The sequence below is a fragment of the Lissotriton helveticus genome, chromosome 8 (assembly GCF_964261635.1).
Source record: "Lissotriton helveticus chromosome 8, aLisHel1.1, whole genome shotgun sequence".
Classification (NCBI taxonomy): domain Eukaryota; kingdom Metazoa; phylum Chordata; class Amphibia; order Caudata; family Salamandridae; genus Lissotriton; species Lissotriton helveticus.
In genome coordinates, this window is record NC_136069.1 from 690,442,164 (window position 1) to 690,461,193 (window position 19,030).

The window sequence follows — 19,030 nt, forward strand, 5'->3', positions numbered from 1 at the left end:
GGGTCTCAGCTTTGCAGGGACTGTGGATCGGGCTGTTAGAAGCTGGGCAGGCTTGATCTCGTCGATCTCAGTCGCTCGAGTTCCGGCGGGAACTGCAACTAAGTAGACGTCGAGGGCTGGATGGTGCCTGCTGCTGCAGGGTGGTCACTCCTTGACCACAAGGGAGATTCTTCGGGCTTCCACGTTGAGATGGAGGGCGAAGGGTCCAGAATATCGTTTCAAATGTTTCTTCCAGGAAATCTGATGTGCATTGGCACTGCTCCCACTCTTATTCGAATCTGGTGGGCGTGATTACCTGCTAGGTCCCCTCCTATGGGTGGGACCCAGGAAGTGGGTGGATACACCCCCTTCCTTTGATCCAGGCCGCCCTGGCACGAGGGCTGGAGTGCCCCAGAACCGGTTTGGCCGGATTATGCAAGGGGCAGCCTTGTGCGCCCCAGGCAGTGTCTGGTTTCTTTCAAACCTCCCTGCTACAATACACTATCTCCTGTCTGGAGGGCGGTGACACCCTCCTGTGACAGGAAACCCTTTGTCCAGGACCCCCTTGACTGGGTTTCGGTCAGCTCCAGGGGTCCAGACATTTGTCTGTGGCAGAGGCATCCATTTTGTGGATCTTAAGGTCTTTGGAGAAATCAACCGCATTAAAGTAAAGTAACATGTCTTACCCCTCTAGAGGGGTGGAATGCCATCCCCGTCGCCAGAACTGGCGAGGGGATGGTATTCCAAAGCGTATGACACCTTACACGACATGTTTTGATAAAGCCAAACCAAAGTTGCTAAATAACCGCGAGGATTATAAGGCACTTAATAGTATATGGTATGGCATTATCCTGAAACAGCTTAGGGATTTGTTCCCGACGGCTGCAGACAGGCTCAGCTCATGCTAGAGCTCCATCTCACATAAAACCACGCACTCAGCCTCCAGGATTGATGAGGCCTTTCTATAGGAGTGGCTCACAGGTTTACATGTGTCCAGATATAGGTTTAGACATAGGTATACTATATCTAAGCAAGGGGTGTGTACACCACCTTACCCCAGCTGAGTGATCAGCCAGTTGTGTCAATTTAAGAACCAGCCAGGGGTGGCAAAAGATATGCTGCAGCCCCTGGTAGGCCTTAGTGGCTCCTGTGCCCTGTGCACCTATAGTGCATTCTACAGGGGCTGACAAGGAGTCCATTTCCAATTGGTATGTACCTAGGGTACATGGAATCCATTTTACAGAGAGAGCAGATGGCCTGGGGCCCTGATTAGCAGGGAACCAGGTCAACTAAGTCAAAAAACCAGCTAAACACAGGCAAAAAATCTGGGGTAACCATAGTCAGGTAGCCACCTTCCTACAAGGGAGGACCTGGCTTGGCAGTTCAGGCTGGACTATTCCCATGGGGCACAGGGTCAAGACTAATTTGCATGTGTCTGGGTTCAAACTGGAATGGCATTGTGAGCAAAAAAACGATGGATTTAGGCCCAGATCTCTGTACTGTGGTGAATGTAGGACATTGTTCAGCATTCTGTCTATCACCTGTTGTTTTTAGTTTTTGTCACCCTGAGTGGGACGGGTATGCTCAGACGTGAGTCCTGTGCTCTCCATGCCACTGGAATCAAGCTATCCAGGCTGATGAGGGCTGAAACCCTGAAACCGGACCTTGGATGCTTGTTTTAGTCCAGGGAGGAACTGGCTTGGCAGTTCGGGCTGGACTGTTCCTATGGGGCACAGGGTCAAGACTGATTTGCATATGGCTGGGTTCAAACTGGAATGGCATGGTGAGCAGAAAAACGATGAATTTAGGCCCAGATCTCTGTACTGTGCCCCATGGGACTATTCCCATGGGGCACAGGGTGAAGACTGATTTGCATACGGCTGGGTTCAAACTGGAATGGCATGGTGAGAACAAAAACGATGGATTTAGGCGCAGATCTCTGTACTGGGGTGAATGTAGGACATTGTTCTACATTCTGTCCATCACCTGTTATTTTTGCTTTTGTCACCCCGAGTGGGCCGGGTATGCTCAGACGAGAGTCCTGTGCTCTCCATGCCACTGGAATCAAGCTATTCAGACTGATGAGTTCTGAAAGCCCGAAACCAGTCCTTGGATGCTTGTTTCCAGTCCAGGGAGGACCTGGCTTGGCAGTTCGGGCTGGACTGTTCCCATGGGGCACATGGTCAAGACTGATTTGCATATGGCTGGGTTCAAACTGGAATGGCATGGTGCGCAAAAAAACGATAGATTTAGGCCCAGATATCTGTACTGGAGTGAATGTAGGACATTGTTCTGCAATCTGTTCATCACCTGTTGTTTTTGCTTTTGTCACCCCGAGTGGGACGGGTATGCTCAGACGTGAGTCCTGTGCTCTCCATGCCACTGGAATCAAGCTATCCAGGCTGATGAGGGCTGAAACCCTGAAACCGGACCTTGGATACTTGTTTCCAGTCAGGGAGGACCTGGCTTCGCAGTTCGGGCTGGACTATTCCCATGGGGCACAGGGTCAAGACTGATTTGCATATGGCTGGGTTCAAACTGGAATGGCATGGTGAGCAAAAAAACGATAGATTTAGGCCCAGATCTCTGTACTGGGGTGAATGTAGGACATTGTTCTGCATTCTGTTCATCACCTGTTGTTTTTGCTTTTGTCCTACACTAGGAACAGTAGTAATTTGTCTAAGATGCCTCTATTTCTTGTATCCGTAGCATACCTACTCCTCAGTTTAGCACCCAGTAAGTTTGAGCCGCCTGTAGGCCTTTTTTCACTTGAGATACAACAAAGTCTCAATCCACAACCCGATGATTAGTGTAATCTGGGAATAGTTCTGCTGAAAGTGTCTATATATTGTGCAGTTCTGAAAGTCCTTGTTAAGTTGAATGGTGAGGGACATAGATTGCATGTTGGTGAACAGGGCCCCTTCATCGCACCTTGCAGGGGGCCCTCCTAAGGGTTTGTTACGCCACTGCCCAAAACTCGCAGGTTTTCAAGTGCCTCCAAACTTTCCAGGTACACTTCACACAGGGGCACCCACTCCACCCACCCTCGAATGGGGCTTACTCATATAGCAGGTGATATAATGTGTGAGTAAAAGGGTTGATTTTTGCAGGTAGAGCATCTTTTTGCCCAAGCTTTATTTCCAGCTTTACTGCCACAAAGTACTTTGCATTGAGATGATTATCGAATAAACAATGCTTATCATATTTAGGTCTTTAGCAATTCAGATATTTTCCTCTATACACTATAGGCTAATGTTGGCCATTATGTATCAGTGGTAAGCACTTTAGGATTTTTTTTATATGTGTACCAGTCCTTTAGGGATGAAATTATTTATATCTGTTATGCTCAGTGTTTATGAATTACTTTTATGAAAGCTCAATATTACTTTTAAATCCTGATAGATTGGAGACTTTTTCATATAAATCATTCGCTATACAGATATCAAACTACAATTATTTGACAGTTATGGAATGAAATCAAACATACATATGAGAATAATATGCATCTTTAGACAGCTCCAAAAATATATGAACCCCTTGCAACACGTTTGCTCCGCCTTTGCGTCTCTTTTCGTGAGACTGGGGTGGCATAAACAATGCACCACGTTGCGCCAAATTTACAAAGTGACACATCTAGGCAGATGCGGAACTTTGCAAAGCCCTATGACACATTATACCTACGTCAGGTATAATGTATGCAGGGTAGGTGTTCTGACACAAGAAAGCCTCTTAGAAGTGGCACACTGTAATCTTTCAGATGTCACTGCACCACTTTTAAGACACACCTGTGTCAAATCCATATGCCTCCCTCTAGGCAGACGTAAGGGTGATGCAGTGCTATAATCATAGCCCTCCCCCCTGCATTGCTTCAGTTTCATTACGCTTGCGACAATACTCCACCAATGTGTCAGTTTGGCGCCAACAGGTATGTCAGTAATACTGAGGTATATGTCAGTCCATGCGACATGATGGGACATACCGTAAATATGACACATCCATCATGTCGCAAGGAGGGTGCAGTGAAAACTGTCACATCGATGTTTTCACGCAGCGATTGGACAGTTTTCATAAATGAGGCCCTATGGGCCAGATGTACGATGGGATTTTGCATGCGCAAACGGGTTTGTGACCCGTTTCTGCATGCAAAATCCCTGTGGGCCATGTACTAACACTAGTTTGCGAGTCGCAAAAGAGTGCGACCCACAAAATAGTGTTTAACGACTCGCAATTAGGAAGGGGCGTTCCTAGGGTATCCCTTCCTAATTGCGACTCGCAGCCCTATGTATGAATGTTTTGCAACCGTAATTGCGGTGTCAAAACACTTGCAAATTTTACTGCCCTCTTCAAGAGGGTGGTAATACAGTCACAAATGGGAAGGGGTCCCCTGGGGACCCCTTCCCCTTTACAAATGCAGGGGGAAATGTTTTTTTAGGGGCAGGCAGTGGTCCCAGAGATCACTACTTGCCCTAAAAAAATTAAACTAAAGCGTTCCAACTTTTTCTTAAATGCTGGGAACTCCTGAGACACTGAGGAGGAGATGCACGTAGCGGGCGGGTTGCACTGAGTCCAATCTGTAGGGGGAGTGATGCGTCGAATCTTTGTGCCGGTTCTGGTCTGCAGGTGATGCTTCGGGAAAGCGTCTTGCCCAGGTACGATGCGTGGATCTTGGTATGCGTCCGCGATCGATGCGGTGGTGTTGCACAGTGTCTGTCCTCTTCAGCTGCAATCCCTCAATGCGCCGGTTCTTGCAGCGGCGACAGGCACTGCAACGGTCTTCACAGCGGCATGGGGATGTGATGGAAATCTTTTTGTGCGTCGGTGAAACTCGCCGCAAGAAGAGCGATCAGTCGGTTTCTTCATGCTTCTTCTTTCTTCCAGCTCCCAAACAGCAGCAACAGCCTCGAGAGGCCCCACAACTGGCACAGGCAACTCTAGGTAGGTAGGAACTCACACAGTAGAGTTCAGGGGAGCTGGGGGGTCTTTGTGTCCCTGAGACCTCAGAACAGGAGGACAGCTCACACAGGCCCTTGGAGATCTTCTTCAAGCAGGGGACACAGCACACAGCAAAGACCTGGACACAGCACAGAGCAAAGTCCTTCTCCTTTCTTTGGCAGAAACATCAACTGCAAGCCAACCCCAGACACACAGCAAGGGCAGTACTTCTCCTCGGGTTCTCCAGCTTTTCTCCTTGGCAAAGGTTCTACTTGAAATCCAGGAATGATATAAAGTTTGGGGGTTTTAGGCCTGATACTTATACCCCAAAATGTCTTTGTTCTCTTTGTGCAAGGGGCTCTGAGCCCAGTCCAACCTAGTTCTGGAGCACTCTGCCAGTGTAAAACAACATCCTTTGTTAGTGTGAGCCTGGACTCCAGACACACAGCAGGGGGTGGAGCCAGCATTGTAGAAGGCAGGCACTGCTCTATTCAGGTACAGGTGCTACTCTTCCCACCACTCGAAATGCAGATCAGGCCTATTCAGCATAGTGCTGACTCACCCAAACTCCTGGAGCCACCCAAGCCCCTGTCACTCCAAACAGCCATACAGTCAATACACAAACAGGCAGAGGCACACAGAAAGGTTCAACAAGAAAATAGCCCCTTTCTAAAAGTGGCAGTTTCAAACACACAATTTAAAAAACATCTTTACTAAAAGATGTGTTATTTAATTCTGAGTTCAGGGGTATCAAACTCCATTTTCTTATCTTATTCCTATGGGAAGATATGCTTGTAAAATGTTACAAAGCATTCCCCTTCTGTCCTATGGGCAAGATAGCCTTTCAATAGTGAAAAACGAAATTGGCTGTATTCCACTATCAGGACTTGTTACACACACCAGTACATGTCCTACCTTTCACATACACTGTACCCTACCCAGGGGGGTACCTTGGGCCTACCATAAGGGTGCCCTATGTGTAAGAAAAGGGAAGGGGAAGGCCTTGCAAGTGGGTGCACTGGCCAGGTCTAAATGGCAATTAACAAACTGCAAGCAGACACTACAGTGGCAGGCCTGAGACATCTTTTCAGGGCTACTCATGTGGGTGGCACAGTCAGTGCTGCAAGCCCACCAGTAGCATTTGATTTACCTTCCCTGGCACACTTGGTGCACCTTACTAGGGACCTACTGATAAAACAAATATGCCAATCAGGGAAAACCAATCACAATATCAATTTACACAGGGAGCACTTTTACTTTGACACTGATCAGTAGTGGCAACGTGCCCAAAGCATCTAACCCAGCAAAAACGTAATCCAGCACAGCATCAAAAACACAGGAGGTAGTGGTAAAAAGTCAGGGAAAACCACGCCAAGGATGCCAGGTCTAACACCTCCTCTTTATGATTCGCAATGAATCATCCCAGTCAGATGACGATTACTGACTTGCGTAGAACCTTTAGGGGCACATGCTTCATGAATCGGCCTGTTTGCAAAGGCAAAAAATGCTTTCCAGATGCAGCAAACCCCGATTTGTGATTCAGTAACCTGTTACCAAATCGGAAAATGGGTTTGCGATTCGGTATTTGGAAGGGGCGTATTTAAGGAGTCCCTCCCAAATACCCAATCCCAACGGTATGCATAAATGTTTTGTGACCATGAATGCGGTTGAAAAACATTTGCATTTTACCACCTACTTCAAGTAAGTGGCAACCCATTCGCAAATGGGAAGGGATACCTGAGGGACCCCTTAATCTTTGTGAATGGTTCTAAAGGCATTTTTAAGAGCAGGGACAACTGTCTGGTCTTAAAAAATAAAAGGAAAACTTTTCATTTTACTTTTTGTAAAGCATCTTGTTTTCCTTTCAGGAAAACAGGTGCTTTACAAAAAAAAAGATTACTTTATTTAAAAGCAATCACAGACTTGGTGGGCTGCTGACCTCAGCAGACCACCATCCCCGTGATTTTTGCAATTCCTAGGATGTTACAAATTGCGATCTACCTCATTAATATTTATGAGGTAGAACGATTTGCGAGCCCCTAGGAATTGCAATCTAAGACTCTTTGAGTTTCATACTCTGTAAATTGTGATTACCTGATTGTGATTCTCAGGAATTTGCAATTAGGTATTTGCAATTTACACTTTTGATGCATGTGCCCCCTTAGTACATTGCAACTTGTGAATTTGCTATTCCTTGGCCCTTAGTTTTGTAAACTACAGTCCTGACACAAAATTAATTGTGCACTCAATAAAAACTATTACAAATGAACAAGTAAATTAAAAAAACATATATGTACGAAATTCTTAAAAGATGTCTTAATTCCAATTCATTTTAACCTGCGGAGCTGTCTTTTAAAAGCCTAATAGTTACTTGGGCCATACATTTTGCAAGTGTGCAATTAAGCTGAGTATTGGCAGCAAGACAAGATATCAGTGTTTGACTACCGGTTCATATTTGTCAAACCAGGGGCCATATTATCAAGACCGGCGATAAAAAATATCGCCGCTTTAGCTAAAGCAGCGATAAGGTGTGGTGTTAACATGGGCTTCAATGGGAATTCTCAAGGGCATATTATCAAGCCCATTATCGCTGCTTTAGCGGCAGTTTCCTGCTGATATGGCCCCAGATCTTTTGGCCATAACAGTTTCCTTCGTAGGTCAGTCAACAGCATACGAACATTTAACATAACATATTATAAAAAACTGAATAAGTTAGATCAGTTTTAAGATGTTGAGTGAATGAACTGAGACCTATTAAGATATCCATATCGAGCATTTAATTGACTTACATCAATAGGATGGCCTAAGGAGTGTTCTTTGACCTAATTAGTCTCCAATGCATCTTTCTCTGACTATTTATCAGCATTAAATGTATCTCTTTATATAACATAGTATCTACACACTTTCAGGCACTGTGAGGTTTTGCTTTTGTTGTCCATAGATGGAGTTTGGCCTAGAGTTTCTGCATTTTTCCAAGCATGCATGATTTTTTTATTTAGGAAAGAGTATAACTAGGTTCTAAATGGCTTCTGTGAATTGTATTATTTTAGCTTCTGATCTTTAATGTTGGTATATACTTGATGATGTTCCAACTACTCTTAAGATGTTGTTGATATAGAGTTATTTCTGTATAGCAATTTAACTTTCCAATAAACCTTATACAGTAGTGAGAGTAAATAGAGATCTAAACTTGGTTGTATGCATTGCATGAAGTATAAGGCAGGGGTATTCAACGAAGAACCTCTTTGTTGCACTTTGGACACCAATAAATCATGCAGTACTCATATAGTGCTGCTTATCACCCGTGAGGGTATCCAGGTAACGAGCTGCAGGTTTCAGTTGAAGAGCCATGTCTTGAGTTCATTCCTGAAGTCTGTCAGCGATGGTGAAGTCCGAAGGTGTAGAGGGAGAGCGTTCCAGGACTTGGCGGTGAGATGGGAGAAGGAGCAGCAGCGGCGGGTGTGTGGAGTTTGTGCGAGGGCGAGATGAGTGGAACAGAGGTTTCTGGATGGTTGGTGGAAGTTCAGGCAGTAGTTTATGTATGCAGGTCTTTGGTAATAGAGGGCTTTGTAGGTGTGGTTCAGTAGTCTGAATTGGTATTTTTCCTGTATGGGGATCCAATGAAGGTTTCTCAGGTGTTGAGTGATATGTGTTCTTTTTGGCAGGTTGAGGATAAGTCTGGCTGCTGCGATCTGGATCATCTGGAGTCTTCTCATGAGTTTGCTGGTGGTGCCCGCATAGAGTGCATTGCCATAGTCCAGACGGCTGGTGATGAGGGCCTGCGTGTCAAGGAAGACGCTCACCTGTACTCCTTGCTCTTGGTGACGACGAGCAAACCCCAATCCTCTCAAAAACTCTCCAAGAGCCAGAAAATGTTTATACTCTGTCACTTGGGAAGTCCCCCAAGGGAAAGGGGGAATCAGAGAGAAAGAGAGATAGAGAGTCCTCTTGGAGTGCTCGGTACCTCTTGTGTATCAAGAGACTGCTTCCATAATTCCGAATGAAGGAAGTTATCCTCTGTCAATCGAAATACTGCGATCTGAAGAAATGTACAATAATAACAGGTAAGTACACAATCCAGTAGCGTATGAACAATTGTTTAGCACTATAAGGTGCATTCTGGAGTCTCACCATGCATAATGTATGTGGCCTGTGCACGGGCAAAGCCCGGGCCAAGGGCGGGACCATCATCGCTAGGAAGAGGTTGGAGGGAACCACTCCCCCTGGTTTCATCGCTGGATGTTGACAAGCCCTGCCAATCTTACAACCAGCTGTTGGTTGCATACACAGGTATGCTGCACTACTCTTCCCCTGGACTGCAGGGGCCAGAAACCACCACAGCAGTAAGGCTGTCTGCCTGCACTTCAGTGCACAAAGCAGTCACAGGATTCGATGCTGATGATGAGTTATACTTGATGAGCTTGTTTCACTTAACTGTTTCCAGTGCTATCTCGAGGGAATAATGGACAAATCAAAGTTGCCTGAGACAAAGACAATGTCACTGGAAAACCGCTGGGTGGTACCATGCTTGACTTTTTCCTCGCCCGTGCAGTTGGCATAATTTCTAAGGAAATTGGCCTAGCAGAGAGGTGTTTATCTTTAGATCTGGTAGAAGTGCTTAGAAGCCCCGCATTGAGACTATGAGTTCCCCCTTCTGGTACTTACAATGCAGACCCCTCTCTTAATTGTGGCCAGTTGTCTATTGTGGCTATTGAACAAGTTCCTCCATCTTCCACAATTAGTTTTCACGGCGTCCCGACCCTATGAACACTAGTGTTTGGGGACCTTCTGTTAAAAGGAAGTGAAAAACAAAGCAATGGGCTGCTCCTGCATCATCCACTGGACAAAAGCCCATGGATCGACCCATTGATAGATCCAATGAGTTTGTTGGGCCTACTTCATTGCAGTCTGGTCTGATTCGTCTGCCGTCAATAAGGGGAACTCTGAGGCCTCCAGCACCGACTGAGAATGTATCTTGGAGAAGGTTAAATAACTGGTAGCTGCAAGTGTTGCTCCTTTGGTGGACAGGATTTGTAGTTTATAATAAGTATGGGCGAATTTTGCGGATTCGCAATCCGCGAAATTGCGTATTTACGGATTCGCAATCCGCAAAATCCGCAAACTCTCGCGAATTTTGCGGATTTTTTATTTTTGCGTGTTCGTGGGTGTTAGCGGGGCGCTTTGCGTGTTCGCGTTTTTTTTTTGCCTGGTTCATAACTGCCACCCTCTCATTTTTTATGCCCTTCTGCCCTCTGTACCACTTGTTTTTGTGCTTTTCTGCCCTCTGCCCCACTCTTGTTTGTGCCGTTTTGCCCTCTGCCCCACTGGTTTCTGTGTCCTTCTGCCCTCTGCCTAACTCATGCCCTCTGTCCCACTTTGTGCCCTACTGCCCTCAGCCATAAGTCAGCTTCAACAGGAAGCACTAATAGATAAAGTAAAGCAGGTGCTCCAGTTGAAGGTCAAATTAAGTTACACAGCCATTAATCACCCCAAGTTTGGGGTGATTAATGATTGTGTAACTGAATTTGAGCTTCAACTCTAGCACCTGCTTTACTTTATCTATTAGTGCTTCCTGTTGAAGCTGACTTTTGTAACTATTTTAGAGGCTCTGGCAGCTTGCCGGCGCCATTCTAAAATAGTTACAAAAAGTCAGCTTGAACTTTTGACCCAATCCGTTCTGCTCGCGGATTAACGAACTTACCGAAAATCCGCAAAATCCGCGAGCGGAACGGATTTTCCGCCCATGCTTAGTTTATAAAATACTATTTTGCAACTATCCAACATGTACAAAGACTTGTTGATGGAGCCGGCTCCTCTTCAGTCACCTATCACCAGCCAGTTGTGACTTTGAGCCACTCAATACTAATTTTGAAATCCTGTTTAGTGAAGAGAGTCTAACTTGGTCAGTTCCTTCTCTCTCACCTCCACCTATTAAGAAACAGACAGCTGCTGCTTCATAGCTAAATGCTTTCACCTTGAGCAATGGCCGATAGAGAGGAAAGGCAAACATTCAACTGCTTGCTTAAGACTAACCTTATTGACTATGGGGCATATTATCAAGAACTGTGATAAAATTATCGCGGCTTTAGTGGCAGGAAATTGCAGCTGAAACGGCGATAATGGGCTTGATAATATGTCCTTGTGAATTCCCATAGCAGCCCAGGTTAACACCAGAACCTGGGCTGCTATGGGAATTCACAAGGACATATTATCAAGCCCATTATCGCCGTTTTAGTGGTAGTTTCCAGCTGCTAAAGCAGCGATAATTGTATCGCAGTTCTTGATAATATTGCCCTATATCCTGTTGGACATTAGATTATGGCCCATAATGATTGACATACAGATGATACCCCGATTGGACAGTGATCATAAAGCTCTGATCTTACATTGAGATTGCTGGGCTGTAATATTTCCAGTTCCCACACTAAACCCTTTGATAGAAGGCTCACCCCTACTAGCAATTGCACAGGCTGAAGTGGAGCTCTCTGGCAGATTGCCCAGCAGTTCTGAGACAGATTTATGAGGCGGTTGCCACTAGCCTGGAGCTGGGCTTGCTGAAGTAGCTAACATGCTGCAATCTGACTTCCTGACAACATTTGGTAACATTCTTAATACTATTTTCGCCTCTATTAAGAATGTGTTGTCAGTGGAGTCTAGGAACCTTCCCAAGAGGAAAAAATAGGCATCCTGGTACTCCACATCATGTAGAATTGCAGCGCAAGCCCTTTTCATCGCTATCAAAGATGGGAACTGGAATTTGATCCAGGAATCCAGGTTCTCCTACAACGCTGCTATATTAAGTGCTAAAAGAGATTGTGAATATTTAAATGGGATGCCATGCTAACTGCTGTCCTAGGAAGGCACCACAATTTCTTTTGCTGCATCCTTGCAAATGGCGGCCCTGAAGTCAATTCACCAATTAACAGCAACAACTCTGTTGCTGCTTGGGCTGACAACTTTTTTAAACTGTACTCTTTTAAAGTGTGTCAATGTATTCTAATCTGTTGGTTTTATGCATAGACTATTTTAACATTTCCTTCACCATTCTTTAACTGTATAAGTTCCTATTGAGCCTCTTCAAATATAGGGAGATATCACCTATATATAGTACCCAGAGTTTTATGGACCCTTTTGTAGATTTCCTTCTTAATGAATCCAGTTGTCTTCAAAGGGAGACACATAGGCCCAGTTTACCAAGATTTTGCATCGGCATTGATGCAAAATCCTTTGTTGCATTTCCTAAGCCACACACAGGGGCCAATTCCGATCTTGCTTGGTAAGCCCTCCATACGGATCGGACCTGGAGGGCTTTCTAAGCAAGACCTGCTGTGCGAGTCCAATGAGCGAGTACGATGCAACCGCGTGGTTACTGACTTGGTTCGGCAGGACTTCCCTAGCACTCTATGGGAGGTTGTGTGCGGACGCATTCACAGGCTCCCATAGCAAAAAAGGGGTGGGTGGGGAAAAGCGTACACACAGTGGTGGACACCCCATTTTGCCAGTCACACTGTGCATGCGTGGATCGGGGAGACCCATGCCCAACCCCCTGTGAACAATTTAGAGTGCTCCGGGTAAAGGGGGGCCTGCACTGGCCCCCCGAAGTCTGATTCCGACAGCTGTTAACACTCGCTGAAACGGAGTCGATACAGCTGTCCGAAAAGTGCCTCGTACTTGCCTGTTTGAAATCTGACTCCATAGTGTGGCACGATTGAGCTCCAAATGAGTCGGGTAGATTGATTCAGGTTTATGAATGATTCGGTTGGCGCGAACACGATCTTCACATCGTACTTGGTCATTTGTAATGGGAGACAATTCGGACAGAAACATAGGCTCCAAATAGGATTTGCTCTTTATGAATCCCGTTTGGATGCTGTTGAAAAGAGACACACTGGAAAGTTTTCCAAGGCTTTTACTTCATGAAGTGCTGAACCACCAACTCGAGCTGCCAGCCTGTCGGGTCTCCTCATAGTAACAGTCTCACACGAGACGCTTCCATGGAGATGGAATATCAGGCTCATGAAGCTCTTAGAATGAACATAACATATCCCCCTTACTGAAAATGCAAGGGAAAGAAAGAAAAGGAGAAATGAAAGAAGAAGAAAAGAAAGTAGGTTATGAGAATAAAGAAATGCGCAAGTGAAAACTTAGCATAAAGAGTTCAAAACATCACAAAAGAGATCAATATTTCATAATATTTTGGAGGACAATGGACCCTTGTAGAAAGACCTTTTGAATGAAAATTCGAAGGAGGAACACACTAAGGCAAACTCGGACCAGGCAAGTCATCTGAACATGATGGGAACAAGGATTTGTCACTTTGAAATTTTACCAGGTGAAACATACTCCATTTGCTACCATTATGAACAGTAACCACATTCCTGTAAACAGAAGTGATGACAAAAGGTCCCATAAACCCAGTGATACCCTTTTTATGCCACTGTGGTCTTTCAATAAGTACCCAGTAACCCACCTTACATGTTGTGGCTTTGGAAGAATTCTTAAAGTCAAACCTCTCCTTGTACCTCTCTTGATAAGACATGACATTTGCACCCACCTCCTCCTTTTCCAAAACAGGACCCTCAATGAGAGGTAACCAATTCAGATTGAGCTTGGACAAGGCAACTCTCCCTCTCAATATCTGAAAGGGAGATTTTTGTAAAACAGCATTAAGAGCAGTGTGGTGTGCCCACCAAGTAGCTCTTAACACACCCTTCAGAGAAACTTTTTTATCAATAGCTCTCTGCACACAAGCCTTCACCCTGTTCATGCGTTTCGCAAGTCCATTAGCTTGCGGTGCATAAAGTGCAGTGTTCTGTGGAGTGATACCATAGTCCCTCAAAAAGTCCTGCATCTCCTGCGAGATGAACTGCACCCCATTGTCCGCGATGAGAAATCTAGGTATAACCTCACCTGCAAATTCATCTTTAAGGAAATCAAGAACCACCCTGGTGTTGATAGAACCTACACACCTGCTGGACATCCACTTGGAAGAGTAATCCACCAAAAGAATCACAAACCTCTCTGAGGGACCTAAGAGTTCAAAGGGACCCACACGGTCCAAACCAAGTTTGATCCATGGTTCACGTGGAACCTCAAAAGGTTACAAAGGAGCAGTATTGGTGACTTGGGATTTATCACTGGAGGCACACTGACAGCATTCTTTAACAACCTCCTCAACATGGCTGTCCATCCTGGGCCACCAATATCTCTCACGTAGTCGAGACTTTGTTAGATTTCTGCCTAATTTCCCTTCATTAGCGAGATTAACCAATTTAGATCTCACGGCATCAGGAAGTATTTCTCTCTCACCATAAATAAGTTGACCCTGACATAGATTAAGTTCAATCCTAAAGGACCAGAACGGTAATAAATCAAAATCAAATTTCTTGCTGTCAGGCCACCCTTTAACAATGAAATCCTTAACATTAGGAAGCAACACATCTTCTAACAAAGCTTGTTCCCAATCTAACTCTTGAATATCAGGCTCCTTGACCCAGCAAGCACTGACAGCAACACAATCCAAAGTATCATTGCAACAATCAATGGGGAGTCTTGATAAGCAATCTGCAGCCTAATTAGCAGAGCCAGGAAGATATTGTACTTGAAAATTGTACTCTTCCAACCCCTCACTCCAACGCTTAAGTCTAGGGGTGAGTCTTTCACTCTCCACCCACAAGAAAACCTGAACTAAGGGGCGATGATCAGATCAATCTGAAAAGGGAATATCTCAAAGATAAAACTTAAAGTGTTTTATTGCCTTAGACAATAGCGAAAGTCTCCCTTTCGATACACAAATACTGGTGCTCAGGTTTCTTCAATGCTCTTAAGGTAAATGCAATACCCTTTTCCACACCTCCATCAACCTGGGAAAGTACCGCTCCAAGGCCACACAAACTGGCGTCAGTAGTTAAGAAAGTTTTCCTCTTGGAGTCTTAGTGACCACGTGTAGGCATTTTACCTATTGCTTGTTTGATGGATTTAAAAGCCGAAAGACACTCTGGTGACCAAACAAAGTGTGCACCTTTCCTCAGAAGGGCTCTAATAGGTTGGACTGTGGAGGCAAAACCTGGAACAAACTTAGAGTAAAACTCGGCAAGGCCAAGAAAAGACCAGACCTGCTCTTTATCTGTTGTGGCAGGAGTATCCACAATACTCCTAGCCAGATGCAGTTTTGGTCGGATACCCTTCCCAGAAATAACATGTCCCAAATATATGTGACAGAAGATACCCCAATCTTACATTTTAGTCTATTCACAGTGAAACCATTGTCACATAGCCTTTGTAAAGCATATCTCAAAACCCTGTCATGTTCCAAATCATCCTTCCCTTAGACTAAGATGTTGTCCTAGAAGAACATGACATTAGAAATATCAGCCAGGATCCTATTCATGATGCGTTGAAAATAGGCAGCCGCAGAGGCTAACCCTAGTGGCATTCTGATAAAACGGAAGGCCCCCAGTGTTGTTTTAAAAGATGTTAAATGTTTTGACTCTGGATGGAGGGGCACCTGGTGATAGGCCGAGGACAAGTATAACACGCTGAAAACCTTGGCACCTACAACAAACATTTTGGTCCTCTCCCTGCTAATAGATTCTACAATCAAATACAAAAAAATGCTATATGTGTGCTTTATCGAATACTCAGCTGCATTTGACAGTATAGATAGAGGAAAACTCTGGGCCAAGCTCTCAAGTTGGGATGCAGATCCCAAACTCCTGAACCTACTAATCTTATTGCATACAGAAACTTGGATCCAAATAAAATTGGGGGCAGGCGATTGTCTATCATGGAAAATAAAAACAACAAAAGGTCTGAAGCAGGGGTTCGTTCTCGCACCGACCCAGTTTAACCTCTTCATGTGCGACCTTTCCAAAGACTTTGACAAATGCAACCATCACTCTCCAAAATTAGGGGGCCTTATTTTATCGAATCGCGGACGATTTGATACTGATAAGTCAAACTCCTGTTGGTCTTCAACACCTCATCGATACAACAATCATTTTCTCAGATAAAAACAGACTAAGCATAAATCAAGGAAAATCAAAGGTGATGATATTAAATCAAAAAATGAAAAAAGCGACACCCACAGTGGTTTCTGCGAGACCAGAAAATGGAAGCTGTTAAAGAATATAAATATCTGGCCGTAATTTTCGACTCAAAAGGCTCTTTTAAACAACAAAAAAAGGCAATTAAGAACAGAGGGGTATCGCTGGCCATTGCACTAAAAAGCATCAAGAGCAAAATAGCCGGTCCAAATTTAATCCCCCTGCTAGATGTTCTACAATCAAGATTACTGCCATCATTAACCTTTGGTAGCGAATGTATGAGAGGGAGAGATGAGTCCACCTTAGATAAAGTAGTAGCAAAATCAATGCGAATATTATTCAGTCTACCACCGTACACCTCCCCAGCACAATTAAGGCTTGAGTTTGGCCGATAGCAACAACAATTAGCACGTAAAGGTGCCTATGTAAAATGCTGGCACAAAGTAAAGAGTGCTGAGCTGGGCACCCTGAATACTTATCTATGGAAGGAGCTGGAAAGAGATAAGAACAGCCCTGCAATGGTCTATCTCCAGGCAGCAATAAATACTCTTGCGCTAAAAGACCTTTGGGATGCAAGCTGCATGCAAAAATATTTCAATCAGCTCGTCAACAAATCTGTTAAGATCTTATACCTGGAAGAAAACAAAGCAGTATTAACCGGGAGGACGCATGGATGGTTCGTGATCCAGAGTTACACCAGGCTGCAACCACAGGCCTACCTAGGCACTGGCTTCTCTCTGGCGACGAAGGAAACCTTCTTGCAGTTAAGGATGAGGGTAATACCATCAAAAGAACACCTACCCCCATGGAAACGCTCGGATTCCAACATAAAGTGCAGACTCTGCAAAGAAACTAAGGAGGATGTATTGCATTTGCTATGCAGCTGTAAAGCCCTAGATACTGAACGAAGGAGACATCTAACACAGCTGTGGAACCAAAAACGCCTGCGAACCCGTCAACAGGCATTGCTGGCCTGCTTTAACGGGGAGGACATTCAATTAGCTTGCAGTCTGGTTCGCTTCATGAAGTCAGTAAACATTGCACTAAACCCAGCCGTTACTCTATGAACTGGGAAAACTATGACCAGGGAAAAACTCCGACAAGTAAAGAACTTTTCACTAGTGAGTGTTTGTCTGAGTTTTTGACTTCCTTGCTACTGCAACTACAAAGCTACCCACGGACAGTGCCTCACAGGTTTAATTGGGTTTTTAACTTTTTCTCACTTAAGGCCCGCACACAATGCACTTTTGCACACACTGATTCTATTTCATATTTATTAATATAGCAAATTAAGAAATGCTTTTATACTAATGTGATTTTATGAAATGTCTGTCTAATTTTTATATCTATCTTTTATGTACTTTGAATGGTGCTCACTAAGCTTTTTTATGAACAATTGCAAAGATTTTTATTAATCAAACAATAAAGAATTGACTTACTTACTTGGCACCATCAAGCATGTTAATTGACTCAGAGATATTTGGCAGGGGTTGACGGTCAACCCATATCCACTTATTTAGACTCCTCAAGTCCACACATATCCCAATACTTTTCCCTCCATCCTTGGATGCCAAAACCACTGGGGCCAACCATTCAGAGGATTCAATTTCCTCAATCACACCGAGAAGTACTAGTTTCTTGAGTTCATCTCTGAGTGGTTCAAGCATCATGTTGGGATCTTTCCTAACCTTGTGTACCACTCGTATTGCGTTCTGCTTGAGTACTATACAGTGTTCAAATTTTCTAAGAAGACCAAGGTTGTCAGGGAAGAATTGAGGGACCTCCTCATAAAACTTGCTAGAGACTGCTGATTGATCAACCAGCATTACTTGCTCAGATGGAAACCAAGCATTTGGATTGAGGATTATTCCCAAGTCTCTTTGATGTCCCCAGTCAAGAAGATCATCGGCTCATTTGGCAACATAAATCTTCCCAATGGTCTTTCTTCCTTTAAAATGAATTTCCATGAAGGCAAACCCAATTACATCAATATGTGAGCCATCATATCTAACAGGACTGATGTCAGGGGCTGAAAGTTGGAGCTCAGGAAAAGTCTTGTCCTGGAGTTCATTGCCCAGCAAAGTGAAAGCAGAGCCAGAATCTGCCAAAAGCACAATTAACTTGTCACCCATCATCACTCACATTCAGGCATACTGATAAGATCAGCATCGACCATGCCATCAACCCTTACACTTAGCATGACAGTTCTCGAGGTGTTACAAGTCTCAACATTCTCCACAACGCTCACTTTGCCACCGGACTTGCATTTTCTGGCATAGTGACCCTTGATACCACATTTGAGACAGGTTGTGTTTCTTGCATAACAGTGAGGGTAGTTGGGTGAGTGGTTAGTGCTAACACATCCATAGCATTTCATCTTTGAAAAATCTGTGGAAGGTTTGGTTTTGGTACCACACATATTTTTAGAGACGTTGTCAATAGAGCCTTGAGATGTTTCCCTTTTGGTCAACTCACGAATGTTACTAGGAGTTGGGGCACAGTAAGGTATTGCCTTATGGGTTTTCATCTCTTTAACCCAGACAAAGGTATTTTCCATACCCTTTACAATAGCTATGGCTTCCTTGAAAGATGGGTTTTTTGACAATAGTTTTTCTTGTACTCTAGGACGATCAGTGCACCTGCGTCTTAGGTGAAGCTATATTATTCCCAATCTTTTCATTAGGCGTTTGGATCCTCATGAAAAACTTGTGCCTTTCTAAAACAACATTGCTGCGTGGCCCAAAGTACATTTCCAACATTTGTATGGACATTTCAATTACATCGGACGGTTCACCATCTCCCTCATCAACAGGAATCACAGCAATACTCTTGTAAATGTTGCACCATTCAATTCCAAGATTATGAAGAAGAATGGCTTGTCTCCTATGAGCCAAGAATTTTTCTCCTCCAATAGCTACAAATAAGAGTCAAAAAGTAATTTCCACCTTTTCCATGGTAGCAGTGGTTCCCCTTTTTTGTCAATAAATGGAGTTGGCTGGCTCATTGTAGTGGTAGCCATGGTGAAATGTATTAAGTTCCAATAGTTGTTTGATTAATTAAAAGCAAAACTAATC